Below are 9147 nucleotides of genomic sequence, written 5' to 3' on the forward strand. Positions count from 1 at the left end.
TGCTGACCTCTCTGTGAATTCATGGGTGACTGAAAAAAGGGAAGGCAACCCAGCTGCTTTGGTTTCTTGGGAAATAGGAGCTAAATAACCTACTTAGCAGCAGCAGCAACCTGCTTGAAGCCCCACACTCTCCAACAGCTTGGTGGATGTATCTGGTCGCGTGTTCTGCAGGCATCTAAAAATGGATTCCTTCCGTGTCTCCACCACCTTCCCACTTACTTCCCCATCTATTGACAAGAGGCTCCACCCTGGGGAAGCCCTTGGGTCATCAAGAGGAATGACTGTCTCCTCGCTCCCCTGATCTCATTATCCTCTGAGCCTTACGTTCTTCTCCATCTGCATCGACCATCCCATCCACCCCACACACCAGCCGTGGTGGCTCTGCTTCCTGCCTTCACCAGGCTCCTGGTTACGTTATATGCCCTTGAGGCCAGGACAGCATATCTCCATGGTGCTGAGTCCAGGGTCTGGAAGTGGAAGTGTTAGTTGTTCAGTCATGTTTAACTCTTTGCGACTCCATGGACTGTCGCCTGCCAGGCTCCTCTGTCCGTGGAGTTTTCTAGGCAAGAATACTGGAGTGGGCTGCCATTCCCTTCTCCAGTGTTTCTTCCTGACCCAGGGATCAAACCAGGGTTGCGCTGCAGGCAAATTCTTTGCCATCTGAGCCACCAGGGAAGCCTGAAGACAGGGCTCGATCCCTGAATACTGAACAAGGCAGAAAGCTTCAATACGTGCGTGCTGTGGTCTAGGATGATGATACAATGAGTGTCTCTCTCTCTATCCGAGAGATGACACAGCAACATTCTCAAGGAATCCAGCTTTTAGGTTCAATTCCTGCCTCTACCACTTAGTAACTGAGAGTGTCATTTTGCCTGTCTAAGCCTCGGTTTGCTCATCTGTAAAATGGGGATAATAGAGTCCCCACCTCCCTGGGCTGGTGAGAAGAGTGAGATGGTGATACAAAGCATTGCCATGATGTCTGCAGCACTTTAAAAACACAACAACTGTTTACTCCCAGGTGGTCCCAGACATCTTCTGTTTGCCCCTCCAGATCCAGTCTCCACTGTTCTCCATCCTGCTCTGGGGCTTGAGAGATTGATGTCTAAGACAGGACCGAGGAGCTCCCTCACTCTCTTGCTTCTAGGTGGGTTTAGCCACTGGAAGTCCCAACAGCACACCAGAGGGGAAGGGGTGAAGCACACTGGGCTATTTACTCCTCCAGCCTCCCCACCCTCGTCAGGTCACCACGGGTCGTCTGCATGCCATAGTGAAGGCCACTGCTCCACCCAGACAGCCCTCTTAACTCAGCCCACTCCTGGGTTCTGTGAGAGTTGCTTCTTTGCTTCAACCTTCACGGATACATCCCCAGGGGGCCGTCCTGTCCCTTGTCAGTGTCCTCAAGCCACCCTACTCCTTCGTCCTTTCATTCACCTTGTCTTTTGTTACCTGTTTGGAATCATTGTCTGTTTCCTTTTAGGAGACATGCATGTGTCCTCAGTCATGTCCAATTCTTTGTGATCCCATGGACTGTAGCACACCAGGCTTCTCTGTCCGTGGAATTTTTCAAGCAAAAATATTGGAGCACGTTGCCATTTCTTTCTCCAGGGGATCTTCCTGACACAGGGATCAAATCCGTGTCTCTTGGGCCTCCTGCATTGGCAGGCGTGTTCTTTACCAGCTGAGACACCAGGGAAGGGTCTCCTTTTAGGGCTCCTGACAAAGTCACTGTGGTTAAGCTTTATGTATTGTTTTCTGTCTTTCAAAAATCTTTCCTTATCCACGATGGCAGTAGATTTTCCCTAAGGTGTGGCAAAACACACCTAACAGAAGAGAGATCAGAAGCTCAGAGAGGTAAACTGCTTTGCCCAAGGTCACGCAGCTAAGGAGCAGGGAGCCGCGTGGGAGGATGGGGAACCATTACCATTTCCTCAGCCCACTTTTTTCAGGGCTAAACAGCATGGGGGATAACAGGCCTGCTTCCTCTTGGGTCAGGAGAGGAAACTTTTCAACACAGATAATCACAGGAACTGGGTGGTGGGAAAGGCTTCAGGCAAGAGCCAAAAAACAGTAAAGGATTCAGAGCTAGAGACTGAGTTTTTAATAATAAATAAACGTGAAGATCGGACTCTTTACATGGAAGGCTTGGGTTGCCGGCAGCCAGCATGGGGTACCCAGGAAGCCACCCACCCTCAGCCCTCAGGATTCTCTGGTTAGCATCCAAGTGGTTGGTGGGACAAGGTCTTGAAGGATGATCTTCAAACCCCAGCGGGGAGGAGCAGTGAATATTTTGGGATGCTCCTTTTTCCCATACAAATAAAAAGCCCCTTAGAAGTCATATCGTGTGTCTGAATTTCCTGACTGTATATTAATCCGCTTTCATGTGAATTATGCGATATTGTCATGGGGGAAAGGAGCAGCTGGACATTGAATGAGCAGCCCTGGAATCAAAGAGGACCCTTGCTGCGCTGTCACCTCTGCAAAGAAGCTCAGGGAGGGCAAGTTGCTCCATGGCACCCCACCTTCCCCAGGCCCACAGGGCCAGTGTGTTCCCAGAAGGGCCAGGGTGGGGGGCCTGGCCCAGAGCAGTGGTGGGGACTGGGGGGCAAGCAAGGGAATAGGTCAGATGCTCCATTAGAAGAGGTCACTCTGGAACTCAGGCTGATGGTTTCTAGGTTGACATGCAGTCCCAGTGACAAATAATCTGATTTTTCAAGAGCAGCCAGAAACCCAGGTTTTTATAGGAAGTCTTCCAAGCTTTAAATATGAGGGACAAATTCAGATTTTTAAAAGATATTAAGCAGGCCAAGCAAAAGCCTCTGCAGTTTGCCTGTAGACAGACTTTCCAGATTCAGTACATTGGTTGGGGGTGGGAGGAGAGGGAGTATCTGCTTCAAGGCTGGGAAAGTGGTGTGACACTCTGATTTAGGCTGAAATTAGGCAAAGACCTTCACCCCCATCCTTTTTTCCCTTCCCTTTTCACCCTCCTCAGACGCCTCTCCCTAATGCATTCAGTTTCCTGGTGTGATGTGATGAACAGCAAGCTAGGGGAGGGTTGCGAACTGAATGTTTATGTCCCCACACATTCCTATACTGAAGCCTCCCCCCCCCCCCCACAATACGGTTGTCCTTGGAAGTAGAGCCTCTCAGGAAGTAATTAAGGTTAAAGACAATCCTAAAGATGAGGCCTGATCTATAGGATCAGACCTTATAAGAAAAGACACCGGAACAGGTCTACTATATGACCCAGTAATCCCACCACTGGGCATACACTCAGAGAAAACCCTAATTCAAAATGACACAAACACCCCAGTGCTCACTGAAGCACTGTTTACAGTAGACAGGACATGGAAGCAACCTAAACGCCCATCAGTGGAGGAACGGATAAAGAAGATGTGGTGCACGCGTACAGTGGAATATCACTCGGCCATAAAAAGGAATGAAACTGGCTCATTTGTAGAGATGTGGCTGGACCTCGAATCTGTCATATAGAGTGAAGTAAGTCAGAGAGAGATAACCAAACATCATATATTAATGCACATGTGTGGAATCTAGGACTATGGTACAGATGATATTTACAAAACAGAGACAGAGACACAGACATAGAGAACAAATGTATGGACATCAATGGGGTGCCTATTGATTCTATGTATAAAATAGATATCTAATGAGAACCTACTGTGTAGCTCAGGGAACCCTACTCAGCAGCCTGTAGTGATCTAAATGGGAAGGAAATCGAAAAAAAGAGGGTATATACGTACATGTGTAGCTGATGCACTTTGCTGTACAGAAGAATCTAACACAACATTGTAAAACAACTATACTCCAATAAATCTTTTTAAAAACTAAGAGACATCAGACAGCTCACTCCCTCTCCCTGTGTGTGCACACACAGAGGCAGGGCCACATGAAGACAAGGAGAGAAGATGCCGTCTGTACACCAGGAAGAGCAAGTGAAAGTGTGAGTCACTCAGTCATGCCCAACTCTTTGTGACCCCATGGACTGTAGCCCGCCAGGCTCCTCTGTCCATGGAGTTCTCCAGGCAAGAATACTGGAGTGGGTAGCCATTCCCTTCTCCAGGGGATCTTCCCGACCTAGATTGAACCCACATTTCCTACGTTGCAGGCAGATTCTTTACTGTCTGAGCCACTGAGAAGCCCACACCACAAAGAGAACTCTCACCAGAAACCAACCATGCCAAGTCCTGACCTGGGACTTCCAGCCTCCAGAGCCAGGAGAAAATAAATCTCTGTTGTTTAAGGTACCCAGTCCATGGTATTTGTTTGCAGCCCAAGCAGACTAATGGAGGGTCCAAGTCTTGGTTCCATTTGCTCCTATCCCAGAGATCCATGCTTCTAATTCACTAATAGGCTTCCCTGGTGGCTCGGGGGTAAAGAATTCGCCTGCCAAGTAGGAAACATGGGTTCAGTTCCTGGGTGACGAAGACCCCCTGGAAGAGGAAATGGCAACCCACTCCAGTATTCTTGCCTGGAAAATCCCATTGTCAGAGGAGACTGGTGGGCTACACCCCATGGAGTCGCAAAGAGTAAGGCACAACTTAGCAAAAAAACAACAACAATCCACTGATGGAGATCGTGGCCACCTTGTAGGCTTGCTGATGGGATCAGTGGTGGCTGTAAAAGTCCCTTGTAAATGTCAAGATCTGCAATGGGGTAGGAGGCACTGCTCACCCCTGAGGACCCCAACTATCTCAAAATCATGTAGTAACTACGACTATCAGTCTGTATACTCAGATGTCTCTTCAGTTCAGTTCAGTTCAGTTCAGTCACTCAGTCGTGTCCGACTCTTTGCGACCCCATGAATCACTGCACACCAGGCCTCCCTGTCCATCACCATCTCCTGGAGTTCACCCAGACTCACGTCCATCGAGTCAGTGATGCCTTCCAGCCATCTCATCCTCTGTCGTCCCCTTCTCCTCCTGCCCCCAATCCCTCCCAGCATCGGAGTATTTTCCAATGAGTGAACTCTTCGCATGAGGTGTCCAAAGTACTGGAGCTTCAGCTTTAGCATCATTCCTTCCAAAGAAATCCCAGGGCTGATCTCCTTCAGAATGGACTGGTTGGATCTCCTTGCAGTCCAAGGGACTCTCAAGAGTCTTCTCCAACACCACAGTTCAAAAGCATCAATTCTTCGGCACTCAGCCTTCTTCACAGTCCAACTCTCACATCCATACATGACCACTGGAAAAACCATAGCCTTGACTAGATGGACCTTAGTCGGCAAAGTAATGTCTCTGCTTTTGAATATGCTATCTAGGTTGGTCATTACTTTCCTTCCAAGGAGTAAGCGTCTTTTAATTTCATGGTTGCAGTCACCATCTGCAGTGATTTTGGAGACCAAAAAAATAAAGTCTGACACTGTTTCCACTCTTTACCCATCTATTTCCCATGAAGTGATGGGACCAGATGCCATGATCTTCGTTTTCTGAATGTTGAGCTTTAAGTCAACTTTTTCACTCTCCTCTTTCACTTTCTTCAAGAGGCTTTTTAGCTCCTCTTCACTTTCTGCCATAAGGGTGATGTCATCTGCATATCTGAGGTTATTGATATTTCTCCCAGCAATCTTGACTCCAGCTTGTGTTTCTTCCAGTCCAGCGTTTCTCATGATGTACTCTGCATAGAAGTTAAATGAGCAGGGTGACAATATACAGCCTTGACACACTCCTTTTCCTATTTGGAACCAGTCTGGTGTTCCATGTCCAGTTCTAACTGTTGCTTCCTGACCTGCATACAGATTTCTCAAGAGGTAGTTTAGGTGGTCTGGTATTCCCATCTCTTTCAGAATTTTCCACAGTTTATTGTGATCCACACAGTCAAAGGCTTTGGCATATTCAATAAAGCAGAAATAGATTTTTTTTCTGGAACTCTCTTGCTTTTTCGATGATCCAGAGGATGTTGGCAATTTGATCTCTGGTTCCTCTGCCTTTTCTAAAACCAGCTTGAACATCAGGGAGTTCACGGTTCATGTATTGCTGAAGTCTGGTTGCAGAATTTTGAGCATTACTTTACTAGCATGTGAGATGAGTGCAATTGTTTGGTAGTTTGAGCGTTCTTTGGCATTGCCTTTCTTTGGGATTGGGATGAAAACTGACCTTTTCCAGTCCTGTGGCCACTGCTGAGTTTTCCAAATTTGCTGGCATCTTGAGTGCAGCACTTTCACAGCACCATCTTTCAGGATTTGAAACAGCTCAACTAAGTTTTGCAAAACTGGATTAGGTGTCTGTTCCTCTGGGTGGCAGGCAGTTCCAGTTTGGTCTCCTGTTTCAGTCAGGGTTCAGCCAGGGCATCACCCTGGGTATTACCTGGAGGGAGGATTTTAGTTCAAGACATTGAGAAATGGTGCAGTTCTTGAAAGGTGCTAGGGGGTGGGGAGAAAGGAAGAGTTGGGAAGGCTGCTGCTGACTTCTAGGAAATCGGGACTTTCACAAATCAGGAGGAAGCTGCTGCCTGTGACCTCAGCCACACATGGCCCCAGTGTGTGAGCTTTGCAGTAGGAGGTCTGGACATCCCAGGAAGTCAGTTGCTGCTGGTTTCATGATGGGAAAATCCTTGCTTCCCCCTCTCATCTTACTCAGGGGACCATAATGCCCATAATGCCAAGGTCTTGCTACCCAAGCCTTGAAGCTGCACCATGGCTCCCAGAGCAGGGACTGAAGATAAGGTGACAAGCCCTGGAACTTGGTCCAGGCTCCTGGTGCAGCCAGAGAGCAACTATTTCTTGGTCCAGCCTCGGCTGGGAGGCAGCCAACAGGCATCCCTGGAGGGTGCTTCTCTGCCATAGAGTGGAGGAGACCTCTTGCTTTGGAAATGATGACCAGACCTTGTCTCTATTGTCATCTTCCTGGCTTCAGCCCTGGGCTCTCCAGCGAGCTATCATTCAGGGTCTCTTGCAGAGTTTTTGCACACTTGAGAGGGTCTTCTGCACCTACCCTTCACGTGCGTGGGCTATTTCCCCAAATAGACGCTCTCCTCCTTTTTAGCACAGCAATCTGCCACTAATCCAGGTGGCTAGTTCAAATTTGCTGAGCCCTTCATCCTTCCTCCTCTCTCTCTCCTTCCCTCCTTTTTAAAACAACAACAACAACAACAACTTTTAGTCACCCCTCTCAGAGGCATGTGGGAACTTAGTTCCCCAATCAGGGATCGAATCCATGCCCCCTGCATTGGCAGGACAGAGTCTTAACCATGGGACCACCAGGGAAGTCCCTCTCTCTTTAAAAATTTATTCTCCTTCTCTATATGTTAATGTTTGTATTGAAATACAAATACCACATAACCTCTGGGGTCAGTGAGACCTGATTTGAATCTTGCTTCTGCCCCTGGATCTCACTAGTCTGTACTTGTTTCCTTACCTATCACACTCAGGGGTCATAGACCATGAGGCTGAAGGGAGAAGAGACTGAGGGTGAAACACCACCACTTTCACCGGCATCTTCCTGGTGTTGGGTCCCCTTGTGCGCTCAGAGTGTAAGGACAAGGGGGAAACAGCAGATACAGAATAACTTCTGTCCCTTTAAGGAACATCTTCACTCAGCTCTTTATCACCATCCCAAGGCGTCCTGGCTTGACTGAGTCAGAGAGGCTAATGGGCAGGGACTTGGACCCTGTAGCATCTCAAGCCCTTTACGGGGGCATGGAGGGTTCTCACAGAATAAGCCACGCAAATCCCACAGCCTCGAAATTCTGCTTTGCCTCACCCAGCAGGGGTCCTGGTCTCCTGGAGCCGGATGCAAGGACTGCATTCCCTGGCTCTGAGCTTAAGCTGGTTGTTATTGGATGCTCAGGCTGGCGTCTGCGTGATAACCCCGGAGCTAGAATACTCGGGCCAGGGGCAGATGGGAAGGTCCCCAACATGAGTCTGTTGCCAGATGATGACTAAGCTGCCCTCATCGCCACCGGGCCTTGTCACGGTGGAATCATGTTTGTCAGACATGAATTGTAACCCTAAGGTTATCGCATGGGTCCCGGGGAGGGATGCGGACAGTTTGCACCATCACCTTTGATCGCTTCTCCTGGAGGCGTGGAGATCGGCAGGGCTAGGTCTCAGAGATAGATCTTTCCAGCTCCAGCCGAGGCAAGAGGCCAGACCCGGGAAAACCAAAGCTCTCTGCCACAGTTCCTTTACAGAGAGGGTGATGGATTGAGACATATAGTTAATACACGTCTATATATTTATATATAAAAACCCTTACAAATCACATCCCTCAAGCCAGGTCTTTAAATAATGGAAGATGGTAGATTACTGCTTTATTAGTCCCCTTCCAAAAGCTTATAAAAATTATCTTTTGCCGCTGGGAAGACATTTTTATCAGAATTTATGGCAACTCAGAGAGTCTCGAGATATCAGATTCAGAAACTAAGAAGCTTTCTGCAGCTCTTTCTGCAGCAGACAGACCCCGGTCTCCGCTCTCCTTGTAAATTAAAATCTCTAACATTATCTACTTTATGAAATAAGACACTTGGCTCTCCTATCTCGAGTCTGCTCTTTAATTAATATAGACTTGAGTAGTCAAAAGCTATAAATGCTTGTGACTCAGAAGAGTCGGTATGGGGTGACAGAAGGGGACACATGGAATCTGGAGAGAGGAAAATTTAAAACACGCCCCTCCAGGGGCAAAGCTCTGACTTGGGGGTAAGCATTCCATTAACAGTGTGGGGAGATTTTCCTTGGCATGTTCCTGGCCACGGCTGGGGGTCTCTATGACTCATCAGCCAGGATCTTATATCTCCCACATTGAGGGCTGCTGAGCTGGGTGTTCCTTGTTAGGGAAATGCAGGCTTTGCCAGCCAAGAGCTGGCATGCAGCAGAGCCTCTGAAGTATGTTCAGGGATCAGTGATGAATCACACACCCTCAAAACTGATCCACCATGAGATAAGTATGGGAATCAAGAAGAACCCTTTACTTCCATGGGTTTCCCTGGTGGCTCATCTGAAGAATCCGCCTGCAATGCGGGAGACCTGGGTTCGATTCCTGGGTTGGGAAGATTCCCTGGAAAAGGGAATGGCTACCCACTCCAGTATTCTGACCTAGAGAATTCCATGGACTGTATAGTCCATGGGGTCGCAAAGAGTTGGACATGACCGATTGACTTTCACTTTACTTCCATAGCAACGTGATATTAACACAG

Source organism: Capricornis sumatraensis, chromosome 20 (genome assembly GCF_032405125.1).
Source record: "Capricornis sumatraensis isolate serow.1 chromosome 20, serow.2, whole genome shotgun sequence".
NCBI classification, from domain to species: Eukaryota; Metazoa; Chordata; class Mammalia; order Artiodactyla; family Bovidae; genus Capricornis; species Capricornis sumatraensis.